Below are 10,059 nucleotides of genomic sequence, written 5' to 3'. Positions count from 1 at the left end.
TGAGGTTTTTCCTCTTCCACAAAGCAGGGCCTCCTCACAGAGACAAGTATAGTTTCATACATGTGTTTACTTTGGAATCAGTCAGAAGACAATCACATTCATCTTTGGTTTATAAAGAGCTTTCCCAATTTTATTTTATCTTACAATTTCAGCAAATTTATATGTTCCTGGGAAGCCAGTGGGAACCTACTCCTGGAAACACACTCATTGTACTATTCTCCAACAGGAGACGTTTCCCATGGAAGTTTCTAGAACTGGTCACTGAGGTCATGTTGGATTAGGATGGTAGAGTCTAAGAGCAAACATGGTAGAAATGGAAAAAATCTTTTGAAGAAAAGACGTAAATGGTGAAATACTGCAATGTAGAAATTTGTGCTACCCCTTCCCCCGTGTTTGCCAATCGTGTTATTATACAAAAGGTACACATTATCAATTCAGAAGAGGCCTCACTTAATCTAAGCTGATAAAGTAGTATCTGTCTTAGCCCTAGGGATGAGTCAGAAGGAGGGTTCATGACTCAATATGGTCCAGGTATAGTGAAGCTTAAGATAAATTTTTAAAAACCTATGGGAAGAGGGACTAGGGGGTAGTTCACTGGTAGAGTGTGTGCTTAGCATATACAAAGCCCTAGGTTCAATCTTCAGCGCACACACATGGGAAGAGACACATGGTTTTCTGTAGCTTTTTCCAGATGTTGAGCTTGAAGACCCATTATTGCAGACTATATCTTTTCGGGGGTGCAAAGACAGTATATACAGGAGGTACAAGGAATCACAGGGACTTTCTACAGCACTGACAGTATTGAACAGATGGGGCATGAAGAAAGCTGTGAACTTCAAAAGTCTTCAGTTACCAATTTCATAACCAACCTAGATGCCCTTCAACAGATGAGTGGCTAAAGAAACTGTGGTATGTATACACGATGGAATATTATTCAACCATAAAGAATAATATTATGGCATTTGCAGATAAATGGATGGAACTGTAGAATATCATGCTAAGTGAAATAAGACAATCCCAAAAAACCGAAGGCCGAATGTTTTTCCTGATAAGTGGATGATGATACATAATAGGGGCGGTGGGGGGAGAATGGAGGAACTTTAGATTATGTAGAAGGAAAGGACAGGGAGGGGGTATGAAAGATGGTGGAATGAGACAGACATCATCACCCTATGTACATGTATGTTTACATGAATGGTATGAATCTACATCGTGTGAATCCATAGAAACAAAATTATGTACCCCATTTTTGTACAATGGATCAAAATGCAGTCTGTAAAAAATTTAAAAAAATTTAAAAATTTCCTTATGATCTAAGATAGAAGTTGCTTTGTTGTTTTTTCTACTTGAAAATGCTGAAATGATACAGGCAATTTGGGTTGGTTATGAAGAGAAGAAGCAGGTTTTTGAAGGAAAACAATGGAGGAGAGGTAGTTCCTGGGACAGAAAAAGACCAATGAGCAGAAGTTACAGGATCTATGCATGAAAGGAAAACAGGAGTAAGTACATTTTGTGGGTTTGATTTGCAACCCCTTGTAAGAGACTGAAGTTCAGACTAATTTTTAAATCCAATTGAAAGCATTGATTAAGTAATGAAGGCAGGAATTGAGCCCAGAACTGGTCAATTCCGTATTTTTCTATTATAAATTTGCCTCATCACTATTTATAGGAAGCCCAAATGTTCAATTATAAGGGAAGGTGTGGAAGATATTTCTGCAGGGGGTGTGTTCACACATTCAATGTCCTGTTCAAGTGGTCTCACATTGCCAACATTCAAAAGTTGGTGAGTAGAAGGAGGTAAATGTTGAAATTGATCAATTGAAAGGTGTGACTCAGCCTAAGCATTAAGGATGTTGTACATGTGTGCAACATAGGAGTATAAACACCCTCCTAAAGACCAATACAATTAATGTGTTAAATATAACCACGCAAAGTTGATAAACGCTTGATGGGGACAAGCCCCGAGGTTTTATATCTTCATTAATTGAACATGCTGGTGGGGGGTGGCTCCACTACATTCATATCTGTGGGACCCAACATTTTGAATATAGATTTAATTCTGAAGCTAGATGATAATTTGTCATCTGAATCCCTAAAATCCTGGCAGTAGGTGTTTTGTAAAATGCTGGCCAAGAGAGGAAACGAGAGAATTCCTGCGAGGACGTCATTCACTTTGCTGTCTTCTAACCGTGTCAGCCTTCACTCAAACGTATTTTTCCTGGGAGAAAACAACTTTTTAAACATGTTATCCTTCTTGACAACCTATGGTTGAGTTGCATTGACTTGTTAAGGGGACCGAGATATCTTCAGCTGCTGTAAATGTCAACCTGATCAGTCACACATTGAGCTGAGGGATCACAAAGATGTATGGATGGTCACTGTCTGAATTGTGCAGGGGTTCAGATACATAAACTTGAATTATTTCTATGTGTGATTAAGAGGGGAGAAATGGAACCAAGAGTAATTTTACATTTATAATGTGCCAGTCACAATGTAAGAGGATTTATAACCATTACCTCATTTTGTCACCACAATAATCTCATAAAGAAAATAATAATATTGCCACCGTTTTCTAGACAAGGAAAATGAGCTGCTGCTGGTTTTTTTTTTTTGTGTGTGTGTGTGTGTGTGTGTGTGTGTGTGTTTTGGTATCAAGGATTGAACCTACGGGTACATTCCCCAGCCTTTTTAATTTAATTTAATTTTATTATTTTTTTTAAAGTGATTTCATTTTTATTAATTAGCATCCAACATAAACAAAGACAGACGAAGGACAGTTCCCTGGATACACAGGAAAGACAGAGGTAGATGGGCTCAGGAGGCCTTCTGAGCACAGGGAGGTAACACCCTCCGGGAGTGAGCCTTCACCCAGGGGTGCGCCAGGATCTGAGCCAGGGGCAGCCGCTCCGAAGGCTGGAACCTAAGAAGCTTGGAGACCAGGTCCTGGGCCCCCACGGGTATTGAGGGAGGAAACGTCACATCCTCCTTGGGAATGCACCTCTGGGCCTCACTCTGAGAGGTGCTCTCAAAGGGCGGCTTTCCCACCAGCAGCTCCTAGCAGAGCACACCGACACACCACGGGTCCACCTTCTCATCATGCATTCTGCCTTCGACTATTTCTGGGGACAAGTGGTCCAGAGTCCTACACATGGTCTGTCTCCTGAGGGAGGGGGCGTGCACAGACCAGTCAAAGTCTGCGATCTTTACCTCACCCATCAGTCCCAGCAGCAGAGTCTCTGGCTTAATATCCCTGTGAATCACCTTCTTCTTGTGGCAGTATGTCAGGGTATCTGCAGCTCCTCCATTATCGTGGCCGTTCGCTGCTCATCTAAGGGGTCACTTTTCTGCAAAAAAGGTGTAGAGCTCACCCCTCGGAGCATATTCCAGAATCAGGTATATCCGGTGAGCATCATGGAAATAGTTGTACATGCTGGGATGCGCCTGGATCTCCACTTCCCTGCGCAGCTGGTGCTCCAGTCCTGCCTTCTCAAGCTGGGACTTGAAGAGGACCTTCAGGGACACGATGAAATGTTTTTTTTCAGCAGAGTCAGGTAGACGTTCCCAAATTTACCTTTGCCCAGAGGACGTCCCATTTCAAAGTCATCTATTGTGAAGTGCCTCCTGGTTGGGGTTCTGGGTTGCACTTGGCCTGCTGTGAGCCCATGCTGTACGCGGGAGGACCACTGCCTCCGTTTGGATGCTGAGAAAGGTGAGGGTAAGCCAGGAACCTCCTGTGCCCTTTGCCCGTCAGGGTCCATGTGGTCGTGAAAACCCGCCAGGAGGCAACATGAACCCAGACTGGAGGTCTCATGCCAGGAAGGTTTTATTTTATTTTTTAATATTGAGACAGAGTCTCCCTAAATTGCTTAGGGCCTTGCTAAATCGCCAAGTCTGGCTTTGGACTTGGATCCTCCTGCCCTAGCCTCCCAAGTCGCTGGGATTACAGGACTGTGCCAATACACCAGGTGGAAAATGAGGGAACAAACAACACAGCTGAGGTGGGGCCGTGTTGAATTTAAGCCTGTTTCTGGTTTCAGAGCTGCTGCTCATTCCTCTTATATCACATTAATCTAGGATTTAAATCTGCTTCTTGAGATTCCCAAATCTATACTCTGATTAAAAAACAGAAAAAGAAATATGTGACAGAAGAAAATGATGCATCAGTATAATATGTTTGGGGAAAGTAGAGTTTATAAAAAATATTCATGATCTGAATATATAACATTTAAAAAATTAATTATTAACTTGTCAAAACATAATTACTAATCAAAAAATATTCAAATGGACCTGGGAATTTGGGCAAGGAAGTACAAACATTTGAATATTTTAATTTTTCATTTGTAAAGTAGGAAATTTTGCCTATTTTAAAATGACTTAAAAACTCAGTATATTACTGACATGTTGGTTTTCAAAAATATTGAACATATTAACTTCAAATATGTGACTTAATTGCATGATAATAAACAAAAACAATAAGTTGGTTATAGGTTATCTGAAATAAAATTGAGCAAATATTAAAAATAAAATTCAAAACAATCATTCTAACAGTATATTTTAATTCTTCCTCATCAATAAACAATGTCTTCCAACTAAAGTTCAGAACATTCACGTGAGAAAAAAAATCTTAAGTAAAAATTGTAAATAGTTAGAATTCTTGGGAATAGAAAATATAAAGATGATTTTGTAATAATATGTATATAAATCTATTTAGTCCTTTTTGATATCTAAATTATTAATTGATTCATAATATTTGTACATATTTTGGAGTATGGTATCATAATTTAAAAAATTTATTTGTTCTAATTAGTGGTACATGACAGTCAAAAGCATTTATACATTTTGATAAATCATATATAAATTGAATGTAATTTCTTATTTTTCTGATTCTACATATTGTAGAATCTCTTCGGTCATGCAGTCATATATGTACATGAGGTAATAATGTCCATTTCACTCTACTATCCTTCTTTCCCCCATACCCCTTCCTTCCCTTCACTCCCCTCTATCTAATATAGAGTAACTCTTTTCTTCCCTAGTCACCCCACCTATTGTGGATTAGCATCTACATATCAGAGAAAACATTTGGCCTTTGATATTTGGGGTTTAGCTTATTTCACTTAGCATGATATTCTCCAACTCCATCCATTTACCTGCAAATGCCATCATTTCATTCTTCTTTAATGCTGAGTAATATTCCATTGTGTATATATATATATATATATATATATATATATATATCACATTTTCTTTATCTATTCATCTGTTAAAGGGCACCTAGGATGATTCCATAGTTTAACTACTGTGAGTTGAGCTGCTATACACATTGACATTACCACATCACTGAAGTATGCTGATTTTAAGTCCTTTGGGTATAAATGAGGAGTGGGATAGCTGGATCAAATGGTGGGTCCATTCCAAATTTTCTGAGGAATCTCCATACTGCTTTCCATAATGGTCGTACCATTTGCATTACCACCAGCAATAAGCATAAACAGCATAAGCATACCTTTTCCCCACATCCTCACCAACATTTATTATTGCCTTTATTTTTGATGATTCTCATTCTGACTGCAATGAGATGAAATCTTAGAGTAGTTCTGATTTGCATTTCTGTGATTGCTAGAGATGTTGAACATTTTTTCATATATTTATTGACCAATTGTGTTTCTTCTGTGAAGAGTCTGTTCAGTTCCTTAGCCCATTTATTGATTGTATTATTTGTTCTTTTGGTGTTAATTTTTTGAGTTCTTTATATATCCTAGAGAGTAATGCTTTATCTGAGGTGTATGTGGTAATGAATTTATCCCAATTTGTAGGCTCTCTTCACATTATTGATTGTTCTTTTACTGAGAAGAAGCTTTTTAGTTTGAATCCATCCCATTTATTGATTCTTGATTTAATTTCTTGTGCTTCTATATACAATGTGCAATGATTAAATCAGGGTAATTTGCATTTCCATATTCTCAAAGATTTATCATTTCTGTATATGAGAACCTTAGAAATCTTATATTACAGCTATTTTAAAACATATAATAAATTGTCAGACTATCTGTTTTAGTCAGTTTTTCTGCTGCTATGACTAAAAGATCTTACATGAATGATTTTAGAAGAAGAAAAGTATTTAGGAGCTCACAGTTTCAGACGGCTCAGTACATCAATAGCCAGCTTCATTCTCTGTCTCAGAGTATGACAGAGGAAGGCAGCTCACATGATAATCAGGAAGGAGAGAGCGACTCCACTCGCCACATACAAATATATACCCCGAAGGCCTGCCCTCAGGGACCCACCTCCTCCAGCTATACCCTACTCACTTTCACTTATCACTTAGTTAATCCTGTGGGGCCATTAATTCACTGATTGGGTTAAGACTTTCATAACACAATCATTTCTCCTTTCGAGCTTGCATTGTCTCACACATAAGCCATTGTGGGACACCTCACATCCAAACAGTAACATTGTCATTACCCTGGGCAATAGAACACCAAGAACTAATTCCTTCTCTCAGACTGTATTTTGGTTCTTGCTATCTTGAGTCCTACACCCAGTCAGTGAATGTACAAAGAGTTGGGGCTGCTGACCCTCATGGCACTGCTGACAGGAGACTGGGTAACACGACTGCAGTGACATATTGGGCTGCTAATAGGAGGTGCTGTTCCCTCCCACTGTCACTTTTATAGATGGTGTCTGCAGCAGGCAAAGGTATGGTGACTTCTTTCATCCTCTCTGTGGTATTGCACAATGTTGCCTGCTTATGCCCAAAGTATTCTCCCAGCTTCTCCTCTGGGGAAGCATCTTGCAACTGATGTATTTCCCATTCTGAGTGCCATGGACAGCTGAGCCAGGGAGAGTGTTGGGCTGTGGTCCTCATGTGTCACCATGCTCTCCAGTCACAGGAACCCAGGTTTGTTTGCATCTGTATCCTAGAGGAAGATCTCTCATTCTCTTGACCTCATAGATTTTGTACCGATTGAGAAATAGGAGCCAGGGGACATTATCAGGAGTTCTAGTCAGGCTGCATCTCTGAAGATGGTGTGGTTGGGAGGTGCAAGTGGAATTTCCTGGATGTCTGTCCCAAAATGACAGGCAGAATGAGTAGAGAAGATTAAGTCCTGCCCAGGCATCCTTCCACCAGGCTCTTCCTGGTCATTGTCTCCTGTTGACTATGGAGGCAGGGGAGTGAAGAGAAACCTGTGGAAGACTTGTCTAGGTGGAAGGACTCAACTTTTGCTTCTCTTGGAATCATCTGAGTAGCTTCAGAAAAAACAGATTCCTGAGGCCCCATTGCAGACTTTCTGAGTGAATTTACTAATATGTTGAGGATATTTTAAGTATTCAAAAATTTTTCCTCAGGTGATTTTAATATGTAGCTAAGGTTGAAGAAAATGCAGTAGGACCCTCAAGATGATTCCATTTTCATTGGATATATTTACACACTACTTAAATATAGAAAATCATCTGGACCCCACAAAGGCAATGTGTGTGGGACAAATCACAGAAAGGAAATGATTTGCCACTGTGGCTTGTGATGATCAAGGTCTAATGTTGAACAGGTTATGAGGCCATCATTCTGCCTTTTGGGGATAGTTCTTTGTTTTAGTCCATTTTCTGTTGCTATAACTGAATACCATAGGTTGAGTCATTTTTAAAGAAAAGAGGTTATCAGCTTATTGTTCTGAAGGCTGAGTAGTCAAAGAAGATGATACCAGCATCTGCTCAGTTTTGTGGGGGGAGGGCAAGAGGGCATACATTGATGAGAGAAAGCACATGGGTGGGCTTTCTTTGTAATAACTCACTCTCAAGGTAACTAGTCCTGTCCTGAGTGGGAGAGATCTCAGTCCCCCTATAAGAATGGGGAACGTGGTGGTGTATACCTGTGATCCCAGAGACTTGGGAAGCTGAGGCAGGAGGATTACAAGTTCAAGGCTAGCCTCAGCAATTTAATGAGGCCCTAAACAACTTAGTGAGAGCCCGTCTCAAAATTAAAAATAATAAAAGGGCTGGGGGCATAACTCAATGGTTAAGTGCCCTGGGTTTAATTCCTGGTACAACAAACAAACAAAGCCTTTAAGAAATCATTAATCCCTGGTAAAGACATAATCTCTTCTCAAAGCCACCCACCTCTCTTGACATAGTTTACAATGGGAATCTAATTTCATTGAGAATTCCGGAGGAGACAAACTGCATACAAACCATAGCCATCTTCTTCAGTTCTAATGTTAGTCAGCGATTCAACCACAGGGAGGTTAATGCACGCCTAATGAGAGAGCATCAGAGGAAGCATGGTCGTTAACTGTGACTTTGATTAAATAACATCAAGTCTCATGTTATGAAGTGTGACTGAAGAACTGAATAAAAAGGTAGAGAAAAATTTCCTGGGGTTATATGCTGTTAATCGCAGATATTTAAGATACTTATAGAAAGAAAGCAAAACCCCCCTCACAGTTCTCTTGATCAAGACAGAGCAAGGTTAATTTTGAATGTGAGAAGCTAAAGAACAGGACTGGGTTGTAAGTGAGAGTCAACTCGGGATCATCAGAGAGCAAAATCCTGTGGATACAGAAAGAACCCTAAAAGGGACAGTGTGGGTGGTGATCAGACAGGACAATAACTGACCTGTGCTCAGGACAACATCAATTAAAGGGCATCGGTAATTTCTGATAGGTAACCGGCAGCTTTTCCTCAGAATCTATCAGGGTGAAGGTCTCATCTATCAAATTCCCTCCTGTGGGCTGCGTTCTAGGAAGTAATGAATCTAATGGGTGGTATTTTTCCCCAAAATGGTCCTCCTTCCTTTACCTACAGAAGCTCTGCTTTTCACTATTTTGCTTACCGGGGACTTTAAGGAAAATAAAACTACTTAAATAATGCAGCCTAGAAGCCACTAATTTAAGGTTAAATGTATATTTTTTTTCCACGGAGTAGCCCAATAATTCTAAATAAATTCTTTTCTGGAGACCTTTTATTAAATCACAAGGGACAAGCATTGACACACCTATTGCTCTAGTTAGGGAAAGGCACCTGTGAATCCCACTCTGGTTGCCAGACTTGAGGGCCAAGCAATTTGAACAATCCTGAAAAAAAGACTTTTAACTTGGTGATTTCTAGGCAAGTTCACTTCCTGCTAAATATTAATGTGCTTTTATGAGGCATATCAAATCCACATTCAAAAACTCTTTCATACACTGAACATTTGGGCACCAAAATAATAGAGAAAAGCATTAACATAAGCCTCTTAGTTAACATTATGTGGGTAAAACAATTAAAATGCATGGGTAATTACTACATTCTCACAGAAGGATATACAAGTTAAATAAAAAAAATTTTTATGCAATTAAGGACAGATGATGGCAGTTCTGTTTGCTTCAACAAAAATTACTTTTTATATTGACAAATCATAACCTTATTTATTTATGGGATACAAAATGATATTATGATACATATACACAATATGGAATAATTACTTCAGTTTAATTAACATATCAATCACCTGGAGGACTTTTTCATTTGTTCCTTTGTAACTGAAACTTCTTATCTCTTGACCAAAATCTCCCCACTTCTCCCACCCCCTAGCCTCTGGTAACTAGGATCTGTTTATGCCTGAAGCATTGTTTCTGTTTCTTAGAGTCTGTTTTAGATTCCACACATAATTGAGATCATGTATTTTGTCTTTCTGTACCTGGCTTATTTTTCTTACTGCAGTGTCCTCTAAATTCAGTCATGTTTTACAAAAGACAACATTCCTTTTTTTTTTTAACACTAAGTAGAGTTCCAGTGCGTGTGTGTGTGTACTTTTTCTTGATCCACCGGTTGATGGACATTATCCACATTGATTTCATAATTTGGCTATTTTAAATACTTCTGTAATGAATAGAGGAGTGCAAATATCTCTTTAACATACTGATTTCAAATTTATATCTGTATATAAATATATATTTAATTGAAAAAATATATATTTAATTGAATGTATGTATTATATATTTATAAATATATATATTTATATATATTTATTTATATCTAGAAGTGGAATTGCTGATCATGTGCTAATTCTAATTTTATTTT

The 10,059-nt window shown here is 38.7% G+C and overlaps 1 pseudogene across 1 annotated transcript; it reads right to left on the bottom strand.

Moving 5' to 3' along the window:
* Positions 1-2,814: 2,814 nt before the first annotated feature.
* Positions 2,815-3,758, bottom strand: LOC306667678 (aurora kinase C-like; annotated as a pseudogene). The gene has a single exon. The product of its transcript is annotated as an aurora kinase C-like (transcript).
* Positions 3,759-10,059: the final 6,301 nt, after the last annotated feature.

Source organism: Sciurus vulgaris, assembly GCF_902686455.1.
Source record: "Sciurus vulgaris genome assembly, chromosome: 8".
In the NCBI taxonomy this organism is placed as follows: domain Eukaryota; kingdom Metazoa; phylum Chordata; class Mammalia; order Rodentia; family Sciuridae; genus Sciurus; species Sciurus vulgaris.
This window is presented reverse-complemented; position numbering and strand designations above follow the sequence as displayed.